A 17,441-nucleotide genomic window follows, 5' to 3' on the forward strand; every position below is an offset into this window, starting at 1 on the left:
CCCCCGAGCCCACCCAATTTTGGCGACCGCTCTGGATGCAAATGCGCAGTCTGAAACAACCTGATCAGCTACATTCAGGTAGACAGTCATGTCAATGGTCCTGAGTCAGAAGATTGAACCTGACATGTCCTTAGACCTCATTGGAACCCTTGATTAGGTTTTCAGGCATCTGTCCTCAGGGGCCTATTCTGGAATACCAACTTTTGATACAGCATGTGGTCCCTGAGCCACACAACAGAACATTTCCTGTACCCAAGGTAACCATGCTCTTCGACCTGTGCCAAACCCTCAGAAGAGGAGAATCCTGCATCGCACCTTAGCCACCAGCACATTCTAAGATCTCCCTGGTAACAAACCAGCAGTGTGACCCATCTGAAAGAGATACCATGTTAAATCATGACCCTTGGTACCTCGCACCAGCCACCAGAATGAATCTACCACGTTCCCCACCTGCAATGGAGAATGGAGGTGTGCTTTCCAGGCATCCATGTCGGAGAGCTTTGCTACCTAGAATTTCCACATGGGGGACCCTGGAGCAAACAAATCAGATTCCACATATCCAGTACAAGGAAACTTACTGTTTGGAGCATCTCACAAGCCTCAGTGTGGGAAATCCTTTATGGCCTCTTGACGCCACCCTTCCATTTGTCATTCATCATAGACACAAATTCCAGTGTGCACAAACATGGGACAACCGCCCTGACTCAGGTGCTGGATCTCTAGAATCACCCACTGCACATTGGAACTGCCTTCTACTTGGCACTGTATTTAACCATAGCTTGTGTTTACAATTCCATCTTCACCCTACTTGTACCCAAGCCCTATTAATAGAGAATTCTGGGGGCACAATGCAGCATTTTGCCTGCCCCGTAGAAAGAAAAAGTGCCTGGTGAGTCTGCCCAGATCCTTCTCATGAGGATCCACCTGCATGGCCCTCGACAGTGCCCTAATATCATAGGCCACCATGGGCACAAAAGCTCTGTCTGACATAGCCTGATCCACGATCTCCAGTCAGCCACGTAGACATTGGACCCCATATCCTGCAGGCCCCATATCCTGTCGTGGCCCGAAAACATAATCTCTGCTCAACCTGGTTATTCAGGCATCTGTCCCCAGAACTTAGCTCAAATCCCTTCTTATGGAGGAACTTGAGGCACAAGTGTTCTCCTCCTTGCTGATGGCAGGAAATCTGGCCTGTGAAACGGGTGTCCAACCCTCAGAGTGGGAACCAGCTGCATGGGCCTTCAGATCATGGTCAATCATGGGAGACGCCCTGGGCACAAACAGGCATTGTGACCCTCAGAGTGAGCCTGCTTTCAAACAAACACCCTCAGTAGCTCCACCAGGAGTCCACAGAGCAGGCCTACCAGGTTGCTACTGCCAAATATTCGCCCCCATTGGTGTTTTCTAGGCACCCAGACCCAGAAACTGTCTCCGGAATCTCTCTTTTCCGCTTCCCCTGAGACTGAAAACAGCAGTCTTCCCTTCCCCCAGAGATACCAAACTCTTGGGAGGTGGACGGAATACCCAGAGAGGAAGAATCTCCCATGGCCCCATGAAGCCAACCCTACCTTTTGTGACAGTCTTGGACACAGAATCCAGACAAAATAGCCTGCACAACCCCTCCATGACACCTTAAGTTCAGTACACTATGAGCTGCACTCAGGGCCTGCAGATCGGGACTGTGATCACCTCGGCCCTCACCCTAACCCTAGTTCGCATTTGCAGATATGTCCCCAAAGCCCTGGCCCACATGCCCTCCAGGATGGGGCCTCTGGTGCAACACCAGATGATTGTTCCAACCCTCCTGAAGGAGAGTCTACACTTCACTGTTGCCCAAACCCTGAAGATTAAGAGCAAAGTAAATGCCCCTGAGCCCATGTCAATTTCGAAGGACGCACTGAACAGAAATGTGCATTCTGACACACAATGAGCACCTGCCTCCAGGAAGACATCCAAGTCAAAGTCCATGAGTCAGAAGATTTGACCTGACATGCCCCTAGGACTTCGTCGATAGGCTAAATTAGATTTTCAGGTGCCAGCCCCAGAGGTCTGTTCTCCCATACCAACTTATATACCAACACGTGGTCCCTGAGCCACACTACAGAACCCCTCCTGTCCCCATAAGGATACCTTGCTCTTGGTTTCTTTGCCCAAGACTCATGTAGGAGAATCCTGCATGGCCCCTGACCACCCCAACATTCTAACATCTCCCTGGATACAAACCAGCATTGTGATCCAACAGCATGAAACTCCATGTCAACTCAGGACAGAAGGAACTTTTCCCCAGAGCCACCAGATCGAACCTGCCATGTTCCTCATCTGCAGTGGTCAATGGAGGTGTGCTTTCCAGGCATCCAAGCGGGAGACCTCTGTTACTCAAACTTTCCATATGGAGAACGGTGAAGCAAAAAAACCAGTCTCGCCCTGTCCAGTAGAAGGAATCGTTGCTGTTTGGAGCATCTCACAAGCCCCAGCGTGGGAAATCCTCCATGGCCTTGTGATGCCACCCCTCCATTTGGTGGTCATCATAAACACATTCTCCAGTATGAGCAAACATCTGACATCTGCCTTACTCAGGTGCTGGATATCTCAAATCAGCCAGTACACACTGGAACTGCCTTTTGCTTGGCACTGAATTTAACTGTAACTTGTGTTTACAATTCCATCCTCACCCTCCTGGTCCCCAAGCCCTCTTGATAGGGAATTCTGGAGTCATAACACAGCATTCTTCATGCGCCACAGAAAGAAGAAGTGCCTGGTGAGACTTCCCAGAAACCCGACATGAGGATCCACCTGCCTTGCCCTTGACGGCACCCTAATATCATAGGCCACCAGGAGTACTCAGTCTCTGTCTGACACAGCCTGAGCCATGACCTCTAGTCTGGCATGCATACAGTGGGCCCCATAAACTGCTGGTGGGACCTGCCTTGGCCCAAAACCATCACATCTGCTCAACCTGGATATTCAGGCATTTCTCCCCAGACTATAGCTCAAATCCCTGACTAAAGGGGAACCTGATGCACAAGAGTACTCCTCATTCCAGATGGCAGGAAACCTGGCTGTTGAGATCGGTGTCCAACCCTCAAAGTGGGAAATAGCTGCAAGGCCCATGAGTCCACAGACACTCTTGTTAGTCACCCTGAGCACAAACAGGCATTATGACCCTCAACGTAGCCTGCTTTGTAACAAACGCCCTTGGTAGCTAGACCAGGAGCCGGCCGAGCGTGCCTGCCAGGTCACTAGTACCAAATGCTTACCCTAGTTCGTGTTTCATTGTTCCCAGGCACAGAACCTGTCCCTGGAATCCCACATTTGGGTGTTCCCTGAGACGGAAAACAGCAGTCTTCCCTTCCCCCAAGACACCAAACTCTTAGGATCTGGGCAGAATCCCCAGAGACGAAGAATCTCCCATGACCTCATGAAGCCACCCCTACCATTTGCAACCATCCTGGGCACACAATCCCGACAGAAAACCCTGTGCTAACGCCTCCAAGACACCTTAATTCCAGTACATGATGCATTGTCCTCAGGGCCTGCATATCGGGCCTGTGATCACCTCGGCTGTCACCCTAACCATCGTTCGTGTTTGCAGATTTCTGGCCCCAAAACCCTGGCCCACATGCCCTCCAGGATGGGGCCTCTGGAACCACACCAGACGATTGTGCCTACCCTCCCGAAGGAAACTCTGCCCTTCATTGTTGCCCAAACCCTGAAGATTAGGAGCAATATACAAAGTATCTGAGCCCACCTCAATTGCGAGGGAAACTCTGGACTGAAATGTGCATTCTGGCACACCATGAGCACCTGCCTCCAGGCAGACATCCATGTCAAAGGCCCTGAGTCAGAAGATTGATCCTGACATGCCCCTAGGACTCCTTCGATACCATAGATTAGATTTTTAGGTGCCTGTCCCCAGAGACTTTTTCTCCAATAACAACTTAAATTCCAACATGTGGTCCGTGAGCCACACAACAGAATCCCTCCTGTCTCCAGTAGGATAGCTTGCTCTTGGTAGCTATGTCCAAGACTCAGTGTAGGAGAATCCTGCATGGCCCCTGACCACCAAAACATTCTAACTTCTCCCTGGATACAAACCAGCATTGTGATCCAACAGCATGAAACTCCATGTCTACTCAAGCCACTTGGAACTTCGCCCCAGAGTCACCAGAAGGAACTTGCCATGTTCCTCAGCTGCAACGGTCAATGGAGGTGTGCTTTCCAGGCATCCATTTTAGAGAGCTCTGCTACCCAAACTTTCCATATGGGGTACGGTGGAGCAAACAAACCAGACTCGCCCTGTCCAGTACAAGGAATCCTTGCTGTTTGGAACATCTCACAAGCCCCAGTGGGGGAAATCCTCCATGGCCTCGTGACGCCACCCCTCCATTTGGTGGCCAACATAGACACAAAGTCCAGTGTAAGCAAACATTTTACATCAGCCCTTATTCAGGTGCTGGTATCTCGAAACAGCTGTTGCACAGGAACTGCCTTTTACTTGGCACTTAATTTAACAGTAGCTTGTTTTTACAATTTTTTCCTCACCATCCTCATCACCAAGCCTTCTTGACAGGGAATTCTGGAGACAAAATGCAGCATTCTGCCTACCCCACAGACAGAAGAAGTGGCTGGTGAGTCTTCCCAGAAGCCCCACATGTAGATCCATCTGCACAGCCCTCAATGTCACCCTAATATCATAGGCCACCATGGGCACTCAGGCTCAGTATGACACAGCCTTAGCCACGACCTCTAGTCAGCCACACAGACAGTTTGCTCCATATCCTGCAGGTGGTACCTGTTGTGGCCCAAAGCCTTCACATCTACTCAACCTGGTTACTCAGGCATCTCTCCCCAGACCATAGCTCAAATCCCTGCCTATGGGGGAAACTGAAGCACAGGAGTACTCCTCCTACCCGATGGCAGGAATCCTGGCTGTTTAGATGGGTGTCCAACCCTCAGCGTGGGAACCAGCTGCATGGCCCATGAGACCACAGTCACTCATGGGAGCCGCCTAGGGCACAAACAGGCATTGTGACTCTCAGTGTGAGTATGCTTTCCAACAAACCACCTTGGTAGCTGGACCAGGAGCACACAGGGCAAGCCTGCCAAGACCCTAGGGCCAAAACCTCACCCTCGATGATTTCCAGATGCCCAGTCCCAGTACCTGTCTCTGGAATCCCTCTTTTGGGGGTCCTCTAAGACAGAAAGCAGCAGTCTTCCCTTCCCCCCAGACACACCAAACTCTAGGGAGCTGGGCAGAATCCCCAGAGTCGAAGAATCTCCCATGGCCCCATGAAGAATTCTTTACATTTTGCGACTGTCCTAGACAGAGTCCAGACAGAAAAGCAAGTGCTACGGCCTCCATGACACCTTAATTTCAGTACACTATGAGGTGCACTCACGCCATGCAGATTTGGCTTGGGATCACACCAGCCCTCACCCTAACCCTAGTTTGCGTTTGCAGATTTCTGTCCCCAAAACCCTGGCCCACATACCCTCCAGGATGGGACTTCTGGTGCCACACCAGATGAGTGTGCTTACACTCCCAAAGAAAACTCTGCCCTTCACGTTTGCCAAAACCATGAATCTTAGGAGCAAAATACAAAGCACCTGAGCCCAGCTCAATTTCAAAGAACGCTCTGGACCCAAGTGCATATTCTGATACACAATGAGCACCTGCCTCCAGACAGACATCCAAGTAAAAGGCCCTGAGTCAGAAGATTGAACTGAACATGCCTCTAGGAATTCATCGATACCCTAGCTTGAGTTTTCGGTCTCCTGTACCCAGAGGCCTGTTCTCCAATACCAACTTGTATTTCAACATGTGGTCCCTCAGCCACACAACAGAACCCCTCTTGTCCCCAGAAGGATACCTTGCTCTTGGTAGCTGTGCCAAGACTCAATGCAGGAGAATCCTGTTTGACCCCGTGACAACCGTGACAACCCCAGGATTCTAACATCTCCCATAACTACCAACATTGTGACCCAACAGCATATAACTCCACGTCAACTCTGGCCTCTTGGAACTTCGCCTCAGAGGCACCAGATCAAACCTGTTATGTTCCTCAGCTGCAATGGTCAATGGAATTGTGCTTTCAGGCATCCATGAGGGAGAACTCTACTACACAAACTTTCCATAATGTGGACCCTGTAACAAACAAACCAGACACCACCTGTCCACTAGAAGGAAACATTGCTATTTGGAGCTTCTCACAAGTCACAGTGGGGGAAATCCTCCATGGTCTCATGACGCCAGCCTTCCATTTGGCAGTCTTCATAGACACAAACTCCAGTGTGAGAAAACATCTGATATCCACCCTTACTCACGTGCTGGATATCTCGTATCAGCCGCTGCACCCTAGAACTGCCTTCTGCTTGTCACTGCATTTAACCGTAGCTTGTGTTTAAAATTCCATCCTCACCCTCCTTGTGCCAATGCCCTCTTGATACAGAATTCTTTTTTTTAAGATTTTATTTGACAGAGAGAGAGAAATCACAAGTAGGCAGAGAGAGAGGGGAGGAAGCAGGATCCCTGCGGAGCAGAGAGCCTGATGCAGGGCTCGATCCCAGGACCTGAGATCATGACCTGAGCCGAAGGCAGAGGCTTTTACCCACTGAGCCACCCAGGCACCCCTTGATACAGAATTCTTTAGCCACAATGCAGCATTCTGCCTCCCCCACAGAAAGAAGTGGTGTGTGGTGAGTCTTCCAAGAAACCCCACATTAAGATACACCAGCATGGCCCTCGATGGGACCATAATATCTTAGGCTGCCATGGGCACTCAGGCTCTGTCTGACACAGCCTGAGCTACGACCTTCAGTCAGCCACGCACACAGTGGACCTCATATACTGCATGTGGGACCTGCTGTGGCAAGAAGCCGTCACATTTACTCAACTTGGTTATTCAGGCATCTCTACCCAGACCATAGCTCAAATCCCTGCCTATGGGGGAAATTGAAGTACAGGAGTACTCTTCCTTCCCGATGGTAGGAATCCTGGATGTTGAGATGGGTGTCCAACCCTCAGAGTGGGAACCAGCTGCATGGCCCATGAGACCACAGTCACTCATGGGAGCCGCCCTAGGCATAAACAGGCATTGTGACCTTCAGCGTGAGCCTGATTTCAAACACACCAGCTTGATAGCTGGACCAGGAGCCTGCAGAGTAGGCCAGCCAGGTCCCTAGGGCAAAAACCTCACACTTGTTCATGTTTTCCAGGTGCCCAGACCCAGAAACTGTCTCTGGAATCCCTCTTTTGGTGGTCCCCTGAGACGGAAAACAGCAATCTTCACTTCCCCCAGAGACACCAAACTCTTGGGAGCTGGGTAGAATCCCCAGAGACGAAGAATCTCCCATGGCCCCATGAAGACTCCAATACATTTTGTGACCATGCTGGACACACTATTCAGACAGAAAATTCTGCGCTACTGCCTCCATGACTCCATAATTTAAGTACACTATGAGCTGCCCTCAGGGCCTACAGATGGGTCCTGCAGATCACTTCGGCCCTCACTCTAACCCTAGTTTGCGTTTGCAGATTTCTGTCCCCAAAGCCCAGGCCCACATGCCCTCCAGGATGGGGTCTCTGGAGCCCCGGACAAATGTGCATACATTCCCGAAGGAAACTCTGCCCTTCACTGTTGCCAAAACCCTGAAGATTAGGAGCAAAGTACAAAGCCCCTGAGCCCACCTCAATTTAAAGGAAAACTCTGGACCCAAATGCATCTTCTGACACACAATGAGGAGCTATCTTCAGGTAGACATCCAAGTCAAAGGCCCTGAGTCAGAAGATTGAACCTGACATGCCTCTAGGACTTCATCTATACCTGAACTTATGTTTTCAGGTGCCTGTCGCCAGAGACCTGTTCTCCAATACCAACTTATATTCCAACATGTGGTCCTTGAGCCACACAACAGAACTTCTCCTGTCCCCAGAAGGATACATTGCTTTTGGTAGCTGTGTCCAAGACTCAGTGTAGGAGGATCCTGCATGGGCCCCTGACCACCCCCAACATTTTAACGTCTCCTTGGATGCAAACCAGCACTGTGATCCAACAGCATGAAACTCCATGTCAACTCAGGCCTCTTGGAACTTCGCCCCAGAAGCACGAGATCGAACCTGCCATGTTTCTCAGCTGCAAAGGTCAATGGAGTTGTGCTTTCCTGGCATCCATGCGAGATTGCTCTGCTACCCAAACTTTCCATATGAGGGACCCTGGAGCAAATAACCCAGACTCCCCCTGTCCAGTAGAAGGAAACCTTGCTGTTTGGAGCATCTCACAAGCCCCAGCTTGGGAAATCCTCCATGGTCTCGGGATGCCACCACTCCATTTGTCAGTCTTCATAGACACAAACTCCAGTGTGAGCAAGCATCTGACATCCACCCTTAGTCAGGTGCTGGATATCTCAAATCAGCCACTGCACACTGGAGCTGCCTACCGTCTGAGACTGATTGAACCATAGCTTGTGTTTACAATTCATTCATCAACCTCCTGGTCCACAAACCCACTTGATACGGAATTCTGGAGCCACAACGCAGCATTCTGCCTACCCCACAGAAAGAAGTCCTACCTGGTGATTCTGCCCAGAAACCCCACATGAGAATCCACCTGCATGGCCCTCGATGGCACTCTAATATCATAGGATGCAATGGGCACTCAGGCTATGTCTGATACATCCTGAGCCACAACCTCCAGACAGCCATGCAGACAGTGGTCCCCGTATTCTGCAGGTGGGAAATGCCGTGACCCGAAACCGTCATCTCTACTAAACCTGGGTATTCAGGCCTCTCTCCCCAGACCATAGCTCAAATCCCTGCCTATAGGGGAACCTGAAGCACAGAAGTACTCCTCCTTCCTGATGGCAGGAAACCTGGCTGTTGAGATGGGTGTCCAACACTCAGAGTGGGAACCAGCTACATGGCCCATGAGACCACGGCCACACGTGGGAGCCTCCTTGGGCACAAAGAGGCATTGTGACTCTCAGTGTGAGCCTACTTTCAAACTCCTTCGGTAGCTGGACCAGCCTGCAGAGCGGACCTGCCAGGTTCCTAGGTCCAAATCCTCAACTTCATTCCTGTTTTCCATGTTCCCAGAACAAGGATCTGTCTCTGGAATCCCTCTTGTGGGTGTCCCCTGAGACGGTAAACAGCAGTCTTCCCTTGCCCCAGAGACAACAAACTCTTGGGAACTGGGCAGAATCCCCAGAGATGAGGAATCTCCCATGACACCATGAAACACTCCTACATTTTGCAATTGTCCTGGACACACAATCTAGACAGAAAAGTCAGTGTTACTGCCTCTATGACACCTTAATTTCAGTACAATATGAGATGCACTCAGGGCCTGCAGATCGGGCCTGTGATCACCTCGGCCCTCACCCTAACCCTAATTCACGTTTCCAGATTTCTGGCCCCAAAGCCATGGCCCACATGCCCTCAGGACGGGGCCTCTGGAGCCACACCAGACGACTGTGCCTACTCTCCTGAAGGAAACTCTATTCTCACTGTTGACAAACTCCTGAATATTAGGAGCAAAGTAAAAAGCACCTGAGCAGAGTACATTTTGAAGAACGCTCTGGACCCAAATGTGCATTCTGACACAAAATGAGACCCTGCCTCCAGGCAGACATCCAAGTCAAAGGCCTTGAGTCAGAAGATTGAACCTGACATGCCTCTAGGACTTCATTGATACCAGAGCTTAGATTTTCAGGTACCTATCCCCAGGGGCCTGTTACCCAATACCAACTTATATTCCAACATATGGTCACTGAGCCACACTACAGAACCCCTCCTGTCCCCAGAAGTATACCTTGCTTTTGGTAGCTGTGTCCAAGTCACAGTGTAGGAGAATCCTTCATGGCCCTCTGACCACACCAACATTCTAACTTCTCCATGGATTCCAACTAGCATTGTGATCCAACAGCATGAAACTCCATGTCAACTCAGGCTGCTTGGAACTTATCCCCAAAGCCACCAGATCGAACCTGCCATTTCCTCAACCGCAATGGACCATGGGGGTGTGCTTTCTAGGAATCGACGTGGGAGAGCTCTGCTACCCAAACTTTCCAATTGGGGGACCCCGGAGCAAGCAAACAAAAATCCCCCTGTCCAGTAAAAGGAAACCTTGCTGTTTGGAGCATCTCACAAGTCACATCATGGGAAATCCTCCATGGCCTATTTTGCAACCCCTCCATTTGTTGGTCATCATAGACGCAAACTGCAGTGTGAGCAAACATCTGACATCCACCCTTACTCAGGTGCTGGATAGTTAGATTCAGCCTTCTGACTGGCACTGGATTGAACTGTAGTTTGTGTTTACTATTCCATCCTCACCCTCCTGGTCCCCAAGGACTCTTGATAGGAAATTCTGTTGCCATGATGCAGCAGCATTCTGCCTCTCCCATAGAAAGAAGTACTTGGTGAGTCTGCCAAGAAAACCCACATGAGGATCCATCTTCATGACCCTTGACGGAACCCCAATATCATAGGCCACCGTGGGCACTCAGGCTCTGTCTGACACAGCCTGAGCCACGACCTCCATTCAGCCACGCAGACAGTGGGCCCCATATTCTGCAGGTGGGACCTGTTGTGGCCCAAAGCCATCACATCTACTAAACCTGGATATTCAGGCATCTCTCCACAGACCATAGCTCAAACCCCTGCCTATGGGGGAAACTGATGCCCAGGAGTACTCCTCCTTCCCGATGGCAGGAAACCTGGCTATTGGGATGGTTGTTCAACCCTCAGAGTGGGAACCAGCTGTGTGGCCATCAGCCTGAGCATTCTTTCAAACAAGCCCTCTCAGTTGCACCACCAGGATCCCGCGTTGAAGGCCTGGTATGCCCCTAGTACCAAATACTAACCCTTGTGGGGATATTTCAGGGACACAGACCCAGATCCTGTTTCTGGAATCCCTGTTTTTGGTCACCCCTAAGATGGATAACAGCACTCTTCACTTCCCCAAAAAAACCACTAAACTATTGGGAGCCTCTAGGATCCTAAGAGAGGAAAAATCTCCGTGTACCCATGAGAAAACATCTGCATTCCGAGGCCATCTGGGACAAGAGTCCAGATATAAAAACTTGTGCTACTGCCTCACATCACCCTAATTACAGTTCCTGATGAACTGCCCTCCAGGTCTATGCAATGGGCCTGTGATCACATCGCCACTAACCCTAAGCCTAGTTTGTGTTTGCAGACGTCTCTCTCTACCATGGATCACATTCCCTCCAGGATGGTGTCTCTGGAGCCACACCACAGGACTTTGTCTGCCATACCCATGGAAACTTTGCCCAACCCACTTGTCCAAAACTCCAGATTAGAAAAACCTGCAAGGCCCCTGAAGCCACCCCAATATTGGAGGCTGCTCTAGACACAAATGCGCAGTCTGAAACACCCTTAGTCCCTACATCTAGGCAGACAATCAAGTCAATGGTCCGGAGTCAGAAGATTGAAACACACAGGCCCCTAGGACCTCATTGGAACCCCAATTAGGTTTTCATGTATCTGTCCTCAGAGGCCTGTTCTGGAATACCAACTTATGATACAACATGTGGTCCCTAAGGTACACAGCAGAAAAACTACTGTCCCCAGAAGGAAAACGTGCTCTTGGACCTGTGTCAAATCCTGAAATTAGGAGACCCCTGAATGGCACTTTAGCCACCAGCACAGTCTAAGATCTCCCTGGTAACAAATAAGCATTGTAACCCCTGTGCAAGACATTCCATGTCAACTCAAGGCCTTGGTAATTCATGCCAGAGCCACCAGAACGAAACTACTATGATCCTCAGCTGCGTGGTCCATTGAGATACGCTTTCTGGGCATCCATGCAAGAGAGCTCTGTTACCCAAATTTCCATATGGGGGACCCTGGAGCTAAAACGCCAAACTCCAACTGTCCGGTAGAAAACCTTGCTGTTTGGAGCGTCTCACAAGCCTCAGAGTGGGAAATCCTCCATGGCCTCTGGATGCCAACCCTCCAATTGTCGGTCATCATAGACACAAACTCCAGTGTGAGCAAACATCTGACATACACCCTTACTCACATGCTGGATATCTCGCATAAGAAGCAGCCCTTTGGAACTGCCTTCTGCCTGGCACTGAATTTAACTGTAGCTTGTGTTTACAATTCCATCCTTACCATACTGGTCCCCAAGCCCTCTTGATAGGGAATTCTGGAACCACAACGTAGCATTCTACCTTCCTCATAAAAAGAAGAAGTGCCTGGTGAGTCTGCCCAGGAACCCCACATGAGGATCAATCTACTCCTGCCTTGAGGGAACTCTGATTAATAGACTGCCCTGGCCACTAGTGCTGTGTCTGACAGAGCCTGAGCCCCGACCTCATGTCAACCTTCCAGAGAGCGGGGCCCGATTCCAGCATGTAAGACCGTCCAAGGCCCAAGGCCATCATCTCTACCCATCCTTGGTATTCAGGCATTTGTCAACAGAGCTTTGCTAGAATCCCTGCCAATGGGGGAACCGGAAGCACAATGGAGAACTCCTTTTTTCCCATGGCAGGAAACCTGGTTGTTGGAATGGGTGTCCAACCCTCAAAGTGGGCGCCAGCTGCATGGCGAATGAGACCACGCCCACTCCTGAGAGCCGCCCTGGGTACAAACTGGCATTGTGACCCTCAGCCTGAGCATGCTTTCAAACAAGCCCTCTCAGTTACACCACCAGTATACCGCATTGCAGGCCTTGGACACCCCTAGGCCCAAATCATAACCCTTGATTGGATTATCCAGGCGCCCAGGCACAGAGCCTGTCTCTGGAATCCCTGTTTGGGGACACCTTTAAGATGGAAACAGCACTCTTCCCTTTCTGGAAAAAGCCACCAAACTATCGGGAACTACCAGGATTCTTTGAGATGAAATATCTCTCATGGATTCATGAGACAACACCTGCATTCTGAGGCCTTTGTGGACACACAATCCAGATATAAAAGCCTGTGCGACCACCTAGAGTCACCCTAATTACAATTCCTGACAATCTGTCCTCCAGGTCTACGCACTGGGCTTGTGATCACATCTCCACTAACCCTAACCCAAGTTTGTGTTTGCAGACTTCTCTCTCAAAACCATGGCTCACAAGCGCCCCAGGATCTGGTCTCTGGAGCCACACCACAGGACTGTGTCTCCATCCCCAAGGAATCTTTAGCCGTCACAGTTGCCCAAACCCTAGAGATTAGGAGAAAATTAGGAGTAAATGTGAGTCTGAAACTCCATCGAGGCAGACACCAAGTCAATGGTCCTGAGTCAGAAGATTGAAACTGACATGCCCCTAGGACATCATTGGAACCCTAGACTAGGTTCTCAGGCATCTGTCCTCAGAGGCCTGTTCTGGAATATCAACTTAGGATGCAACATGTGTTCCCTGAGCCACACAATAGAACATCTCCTCTCCCTAGAAGGAAACTGTGCCCTTCGACCTGTGTCAAACCCTCAAGGTGTGAGAATCCTGCATGACCCCTTATCCACCAGCACATTCTAAGATCTCCTTGGTAACAAACTAGCATTAAGACCCATCAGCAAGAAATGTGAAGTCTTCATGTGAAGTCAAGTGAATTCTCCAACCACATCACAGCATTCTGCCATCCCCATAGAGAGAAGAAGTGCCTGGTGAGTCTGTCCCGAATCCCCACTTGAGGATCAATCTGCTTGGCCCTCGAGAGAACCCCAATTTATAGGCTGTTTGGCCACTAGTTCTTTGTCTGAGAGCCTGAGCCCCGACCTAGTGACCTCCTCCCAGAGAGCTGGGCCCATACCCAGCATGTGAGACCGGTCATGGCTCAAGTCCACCATCTCTACCCATCCTTGTTATTCAGGCATCTCTCCCCAGTCCTTTCCTGGAATCACTGCAAATTGGGATGTTAGGATCCATAACCAAAGGAGCAGGATTGATACAGAGTGAAGGTCAAGCAAAGCTATATTTCGTGCCAAGCATCGAGAATCACACTGACCGATCAGGGCCGTCTCTTGCAAAGAGGTGACCCCTCCCAGGCTCACAGACTAACTTTTATAGAGGTAGTTTAGCCAAGCTATACACAGGTGGCCAATGAGATTTCAGTACACAGAGAATACTGCACATGCATGGTATGTCTGCCTCACACAGAAAAAAAAAAAAAGGTAAGTAACACACGTGTGCCCAACTGAATTTCAAGATATATATGCGTGACCCACTGATTGGATGTCTTCATCTGGCCTGACCCGCCCTTGTATCTAGGCTCTGTAATTAAGTTCTTCTGGGAGGGGCAGGGTCAATCTAAGTTTAGTGCATAGGGTCAATCTAAGTTTACTACATAAACACAAAATGACGCCCTCTGGCCAACCAGGCCCTTACATTCCCTCTTTTCTTCAGAGATTAGTCAAATCCTTGACTTTTCAGCCAGTTCTGTGTTCTCTGCTTGTAAGGGGTTATACTGAGCATGTAAGTCTATCATTTTTATAACTCTAGTTTTCTTTTGTCCAAATGACACTAGTGCACAGTCGGCTGATGAGTTAGCCATTTACCACTTCATCTAATTTCCTACCTATACATTACATAAACAGGTAACCATAAGAGCAACAATAAACTCATAGTCTTTTGAGTCTTAGCTTTAGTCTGTGGTCAGCGGGGTCCATTGGCTGAGGCTTCCACCTCTGGGGGGCATCTTCATCCTCAGCTCGTTTGATGTGACCCTCGTGAATCCAGGCTCTGATGCCTTCTACTTTTATTGCTGTGGGGGTGGTCATGATAACAGTAAATGGTTCCTTTCAGCGAGGCTCCAAGTTCCCCACTTGATAGCGACGTATGCAATCCAAGTCCTTGGATTGGTAAGGATGTGGTTCCATCTCCAACTCCATCCAAGTGTGGGGAGCCCAGATCCTGGCATGGGCTTTTTTTTTTTTTTAAAGACAGACTGTAATGCCTACAGTGACTGGAGTACAGACTGATCAGTAATTTCTGCTAGGGCAACCTCTTGTAGTTGAGGACAGAGCGGGGGGGGGTGGTCTCCCAAACATTATTTCAAATGGGGTCACCTTGTTTAAATAGGGTGTACATCGTGCCCTGAGGAGGGCGAAGGAAGGAGATCCAGCATCCACTGCCAGTCTCCAGAATTGTTTTTGTCAAGGTCTCTTTAAGAGTCCGGTTCATTCTCTCTAGTTGCCCGGAACTCTGGGGCCCAAAGGCACAACATAGTTTCCAATTTGTGCCCACGGCCTTGGCCAATGTCTGTGAGACTGAGCTAAAAAATGCAGGGCCATTGTCTGACCAAATCGCGAAAGGCAGCCGAAACCTAGGAATTATTTCTTCTAGTAACATTTTTTTGCCTATCACTCCTACTGTCTCACGTTTGGTACTTGGAATTGCTTGCTTATAAGTTTCTTGAGTTTGTATATCCCCAAATAAGTACCCTGATGTGTCTGGTCTATTATCTTCTTACCTAGTCTTCGAAGAAGAATTAAATTTCTCTTTTAGTCTTAGCCCAGTCTCCTTCATTTTCTAATTTATCCCATTTTGGTAAATACTTTAAATCTTCCTCTGAATAGTCCAGTTTTTCTGGTAGGGCTAGAGCCAGGAGTGTAATCAGCTTTTGCACTGTTTCACAGGCTGCTTGCTTTGCAGCTTGATCTGCTAAGTGGTTTCCTTTTGAAATCATATCAGTCCCCTTTTGGTGTCCTGGGCAATGTGGAAGGGCTTGGTAACATCTAGGATGGCCAATGCTGGGGCACTCATTAAGGCTGTTTGTAATTCCTAAAATGATCCTTCTGCCTCAGCTGTCCACTCTATCATAGTGAGCCCTCCTTTTGCCAGTTCGTAGAGAGGTTAGGCAAGCTCTTCAAACCACGGAATTCACAGCTTACAGCAGCACACTGTCCCAAGAAACACCCTCACTTTTCAGGATATGGTGGGGTGGGTGTATCGCTAAACCTAACCCTAACACTAACCCTAAAGCTAACCATGGCCGGCACGTGGGCACAGAAGAGGCACATTGACCTCATCCTAATGGTAGCCTCAGGAAGTCTGTGTAACCAGATCAGAAGCCATGCATTTCAACCTTGTCACAGGGGATGGGACACAGGCAGGAGGAGGGTGGCTTTGCCTCCATCCCAGAGCAGATCCAGGCCTCTTCAGGCTGTGTTACATTCCCCTGCCCAGCCCTAGGCATACCCGTGTCTTGCCAGGTGTGTGCACCAGCCTCCTGGGAGAGCGGGGATGGAATGCATGGAGAGGGCCTACCCCTGATGGCATATGTAGAATTGGAAGCCAGAACACCCCCAATGTGCAGATGGGGAGACTCGGGAGGCCCTGAGAGCCACAGGGTGTGTGCAGGCTCACAGTCCTGGGTAGGAGCAGGAGGCCAGTCTGAACCCAGGTCTGTGCCCTCCCAGCGGGGACAACAGCTGCACCCAGGCCTCCCAGGGGCTGGGGGGAGGCTGTGCAGGGGTCACTGGATCGACAGGGCATGGGGTGGAGGGTGAGTCTTGAGCAGCTGGGGGAGGGGCACACTCAGGGTACTCTGGTGGGAGCAGGAAGTACGGTAAGGAGCCCCCAGGCAGTGGTGACCTCACTTCCCGGAAGACAGAGCCCAATGGAATTGGAACCCACGATCCAGGCACCCACATTCCAGACAAAACCACCCTGCCCAGCTCATTTCTGGGCACATCCTGAAGGAAGCGACATGATCTTGTGCTGTCTACCGAAGCCCAGAGGATGCAGGCAGAAGAGAGCTCGCCTGCCAGACACAACCCTCACTTGGCAGGTCATGTCAGGATTCCCTGATATCCTTTTGGCAAAAAGAATCAAAAGGTGACACCGAGGGGCTCAGAGTCAAAGAGTACCACACCTTCTGATCGACACGTGTATCCCTAGGTCTCCTCCCCGTGGTGTGTGTGTGTGTGTGTGTGTGTGTGTGTTTGTAAAGAGAGCTCATTGGAGGTGGAGACGCCCCAAGCAGGAGCAGGCTGATGAGGGGTCAGATGCCTGGTGGGCAGGTCATGTTCACGCCACAGGTTAAGGCTGGAGAGGAGGGATCTGGTGTGGGGGCTACACCCTTCTGTCCAGGGCTTATCCTGAGACTCAGCAGGGACGGATCAATGACCCAGGTGGGAGGCTAATCCTAACACTAACCACTAACACTGACACTGACCCTGACTGTGAGCCTGACCAAAACGCTAATCGTAGCCTTGACTCTGACCCTGACCCAGATCGTGAATCATGACCAAAACACTAACCCTAAAACTAAGCCTGATGCTGAACTTAATCCAGACCCTGAACCTAAACCTAACCCTGACATTACCTTAAAACTGACACATCCCTAACTGTGATCCTAACCCTGACACTAATCCTAACCCTGATCCTGACCTAACCCTGACCCTAACCCTAAACCTGACCCCTACCTTAACCCTAATGCTAACCCTGACCCTAACGAAGTCTAACCCTAAACCTGACCCTAAACCT

The sequence above is a fragment of the Neovison vison genome, chromosome 5 (genome assembly GCF_020171115.1).
Source record: "Neovison vison isolate M4711 chromosome 5, ASM_NN_V1, whole genome shotgun sequence".
In the NCBI taxonomy this organism is placed as follows: domain Eukaryota; kingdom Metazoa; phylum Chordata; class Mammalia; order Carnivora; family Mustelidae; genus Neogale; species Neogale vison.